The sequence below is a fragment of the Malurus melanocephalus genome, unplaced genomic scaffold, assembly GCF_030028575.1.
Source record: "Malurus melanocephalus ecotype Western Australia unplaced genomic scaffold, MMel_1.1 scaffold_55, whole genome shotgun sequence".
Taxonomy (NCBI): domain Eukaryota; kingdom Metazoa; phylum Chordata; class Aves; order Passeriformes; family Maluridae; genus Malurus; species Malurus melanocephalus.
In genome coordinates, this window is record NW_026623287.1 from 3011445 (window position 1) to 3016674 (window position 5230).

Below are 5230 nucleotides of genomic sequence, written 5' to 3' on the forward strand. Positions count from 1 at the left end.
AACTGACTAATGAGGATAATTGGTTCCTCTCCTTTTCCAGGGACAAGCCTTTATGTGTTTATGGACATTCATCATGACTCCCTTTAGTCTTTTCCTCTCCAGACAGGACGTGCCTGGTTGTCTGAAACTTCAGTGGTGAGGAGCCCGAGGCAGAAAGATGAACGTGTTGGGAAAGGCAGAAATACRGGCATTTTTTAAGGTAACGAAGAATACCAGGCATTTTGCATTGCCAGAGATTCAACAGCTCTCACAAACATGAGGAGTGTGATGCCAAACTGGGGAATATAATGTTAAAACTAAAATGAGCCACAAATGCAAAATAAGCATGGGCCTGCATGGGAAACCACATGAAGGAATCTGCCAGAGGATGGCACAAACAAGAGTTCCACCACACCCCATAACCATGAAGACAGGGAWCTGTTCCTCAACCTCATAAGCAGCAAGCTGAAGAGCAAAAGTGAATTGCCAAGGATATGTTCCCAACACAAATAAAGTTTGTATATCTAAGACTAGTCACTTTGTGACCCTTCCACCAGTTAGAATTTACCCCGTCCTCTCCTCATCTCTGATTTAATTTTGAAGAGCAGACAGTAGGTTCTTCACAAAGAGCTTTTTAAAAGGTTAGAAGGGGAGAGGGACACCAATAAAGCCTCCTTTGTATTTTACTCTGCCATGAGGGTTAGCCGTCCCTCAGCCTATTCAGTCTGAAATGGCATCAACACTCCACAGAGACCAATTCATTYTCCTGTTCCTGAAGTGCAAACAATTCATAGAATAAAACAGCACCAGAAAGCAAGAGGAAAATCTCTGTGGGGCTGCCAAGAGTCTCGCTACTTGCAGTGAAATCACCAGACTTCAAAACAGGAAGGAAGGGGGGTTAACTCAGGCCCTGATGAATGGTTCAGGCACTGGGCATGGAACTGTCTCAGAGGTATTTAGAGAATCAGTACATCTACAGCACAGARCCTGCTGCAGTCCTTATTGTGTCCCTCACTGTGGTTTTTTTCACTGCTTCATGGGATGGTAAATTTAGGTAAAGTGAGAGTGAGACCCAAATTTTCAGGACTTTCTCTGATTTCACAAAGTTTTGGGCAATCAGTGGTACTCAGGCTCTCAAGCACTTGAGAAGCTGAACTCTAGCCAGAAAAAGCTCTGGAAAAGCTTTCTACTGTAACTTAAATTATTTCCACTTTCTCAGACTCTCCTTTTAGCAAGCTACCACTCCCACATCATCACCAGCTGAAAGAAAAATGTGCTTACATCTCCAACATCCCCACATGAAACTCTACAGCTTAACTGAAACAATCACAAAGACTGGGGAGGAACTTTTCAAAAAAAGGGRAATCACATCATCTGACATGGGGCTGCCTGCACCCTCTGACACATAGCAATAACGGTGCTTCCTCCTATCTTTGGTTTTTCATGTTTCTGAAAGCCATACTGAAGAACACCCCACTGAAAGAGGTCTTACAACCAGTGGTCTTATGCAGAACAAGGCAATGTTTTGGCCAGGGGTGCATGGCTGCCTCTGACAAAGCTGAGCTCTCAAACTCTGCTGTTTTCACCCTGTCAGGATCCCTTCCTTAGCTCCATATCTCTTCCCAAGTCTCATATTCTGTGACTCTGCTGACATGGGACTGGTTCAGAGTAGATCACAGGATGGCTAAATACCAGTGTGAGTGTATTTTCAGCTGCCAGAAACAGGATGCCACAGAGATGACAACTGAAGCCAGGTGTTCCTGGTCCCTCATCAGCCTCTGGGTTCTGCATTCCTTTGCCACAAAACCAATGTCTGCCCCTGTCCGTGCTTTCACTTCCAGAAATAAAACTGCTCTTTTGAAGAGGGTCTGGGGCAAGCTAAGAAAATGAATCCTCTGCCTTATCAGAGGCTATAAATGGCTGCTGGGAAGTCTTGGGAGATTACCTACCGGCTGGATACCGCAGCTTCGTTCTGAAGAAGCAGCACTTGACTGTTGACATTTGTTATTAATGTTGAAGAGCAAAATGCCTGTGGTATTTTTATTTGGTATTTGTGTATCCCTAATGCCTCRTCTGCTGCATCCTGGGCCCTGTCCTGCTCTCGCTGACGTCAATAAGGGTCTTGCCAACAGAAAGGAGGCTCCCCATTGGCTGTTTCTCCAAACACTCCATGAATCTACTCTTATTTCTCAAGGTTTATCTGATTATGATTGGGAAAATAATTTTCTTGGGTTGGCATTCGCAATGCCCTGTCTTTATTGAGTCTGGGTCAGGAACAAAGCGTTGTTTCAGGTCTTGCCTTGCCTTGTAATGAAGGACATTAAGTGGTGTTAATATCWTCTTTTCTAAGACTTTTAGATATAAATTTGAGTACATGGGAATTCTTTTGACAGTGCAGGCAGATACAGTCTCCACGGTCTTTCTTAGCTAGATCCTTTACCTAGGTGTCTTCCCATTCCCCCCCTGGAGAGAGAAGGATGATGTGTCATTAAGACAAGTCACACAGATTTTTTTTATTAAAAACTCTTTCACCACTGTGGTGTTTGAAAGYTTGAGCAAGAACATCAGCTAAAACATATGACCTGGATGAGTCAATACTAAGAAAAAAAAAAAAAATGTCATGAAAATGGGAAAGAAGCTTTCAGACTCCAAAGACTTGTGAAATGGAATTTTCTTTCTAAAAAAGTGAGTGAAATGATGGGAAAAGGTGACAGACAAGTAGCTCTGCAGGCAGATGTTCCCTGCTAGTCCCCAAGCACGACTAGAAGGGGGAGCAGTTGAACATTTTTCTGTGGGACTGCGTGACCTGAGGGCTTTCACTTTGCTCAGAAATGTCAGTACCTGATGAGTATTTTACCTTTTAATCATAAGTTTTGGCTTCTTCCAGGGACTGCCCACTCATGGCAGTGAGGACCAAATGGTGGAAATTTGGAGAAAGCAGAGACCCATGAAGATCACCAACCATTTGGTAGAAATTTCCTTGAAGTCTACTCATRTCTGTGTTCATTTATGAGGGATTTACTTCACTAATTGATAAACGTTCCCTTACAGAGGGTAAAACATGTTGTGGGATACAAAATACCCAGGAAGGAGAATATACAGAATAATACAGAATACAAAGGAAGGAGAGAAACTCTCTGGCCCATAAAACTGCATCTGAACTCCAGAGTATCCAGGTTTGGTTCTTAGATAATTAACTCAGGTTCCTCCAGTGATCTTGTACCTTTGCTTCTCTCACTCATTGTTCATCATCTGAATAGTGAGGATGGCAGCTCCTCTGATACCTTGCAGACTCGGGCTGTAACAAAATCATGTGTCACTGGCAATAAAATTTACCATAAGGAGCATTTTATCTTGGATTTATCATACCTGGATTTCTCAGTCATCTTCTTACATTTTCTCGATCAAACATTATTGTATTTCATTGGCTCAGTGAACGAACCCACATTTCATCCATGTGATGTCCACAGCTTTTTTAGATCTGTCTTAAAAGCCAATGAGTTAAGGTTTGGGGACACTTGCATGAGCTTCATCATTTAGCAATGTTCATTCTCAGGTCAGCCCAAGGCTTTCCCATGCTCACAAAACCCTCAGTCCATGACCATTTGTTAATGGAATACAATGAGTACTTTTAATTGTTTGGAGTGCCTCACAGAGTCACATCCCCACAAATAAGTAGGACTTCTGAATGTTCCTTTTTCCTTCTAAAAACTTTGAAATAAACCAAGGGCCAAGCACCCCAGCTTAATCTGATCTTAACTGCCAGCAAACATTAATGCTGCCCCCAAACACCTTCAAATGGCACAGACATTTTATTTTGGTGCCAGCCCAACACCATGTCCACCCTCACAGTCATTTTGAGTCTTCATCATCTCTGTCATTCTTGCAGCTGCTGGAAATCTCTTGGATCTCTACAGCAATTCGGAGTTTGTCATTTCCTTACTTGCTCAGATGCTTTCCTATAATCTCCCTTCCAGATATGTCAATCAACAAGACAACCAACACAAAGTTTTTTTGCCCTCTAAATCTATTTTAGCCTCTCTCAAGCTTAGTTTTACTTGTATATTAATTTAACACATCTGGGGGATTTCTGATGTGTGGATAGAACAACATATTTTTCTGGTTTTTTTTYCCCCACTATCCAGCTTGCCCTTGTTTTTCCCCTTTGATGTGTAATAATGAGGTGGCACAGGGGAAATGTCTTTAATCAATTGCAGAAACTTATAGCACTATCAGGATTGCATGTATCTCAAAACACTTTATCACTGTCTCTTTCCAGCGTTCATAATTCTGATGTATCTGGTGTTCCGGTGTCATGTCATTCTATTACATTAAACAATCTAACATAACAACTGAACGCAGTGAAATGATGAAATGCTGGCCTGCTTCAGAAAATGTAAAAAAATAATACACTTGYTTTCATCTGGGAAAGGTGCTATTAGTTCATTCTGTGGTTTCACATGATTAGAGGGAGAGCTAGACAAGCGGGTGGGCAGGCAGAGTAAACAGGAGCACGCTGTATTTGGGGAAACACAGCTCAGGTTGTCCCTTTGGACACACAAATAGAAGCAGAAAGATTTCTTGTCTTTTGTTGATGACAAATAAGATGGGAGATCAGAAAAAACCTTACTTCATATCTCTGTTTCCCATTTTTTTAAATTTGTATAATAATATGTTTTATATTTTTTCCAAAAGCAGTAGCTCCTTCAAATCATCAAACCCACCTTATGCATTTATTTGTGCTGTGTCTGGCCTTACTTTAGATATGTTCCCAATGAAAGTGATTTTACTGCAGTCAGAAGTCCAACCATAACTCACCCAGCCACCTTGAGTTAGTTTTGATTTAGCTGGCAGTGTAGCTCTGYATGTCAGAGCTCAGCTGCACTACAGTCACGGTATTTATCTCCCCCCTTTTCCCTTCTCTGGCAAGGTTTATAGCCCACACCAAACCTCCAGCTAGCATGGCTACATGGCTGCTGTGGCTKATAGCCACTTCCAAGCTTGCCCAGAGCTGCAAAACTTCCAACCACACCTTTGTCTGCAGAGGAAACGTGCAAAAATGGCCTTGGCATAATTTAATTCTCAACATAAACATTGCACACAGGCAGGTTCTACATGTGGGTTTATATGCAGATAGCCATTCACATAGCTGGCAGCGGTGAATCCAGAAAATTTCAGGAATGCCATCAGGCAGGAGAGAGGGTTGTGTTTGATGTGATAAACTTCTGTCAAAAGTTTATGTGTACTGTGT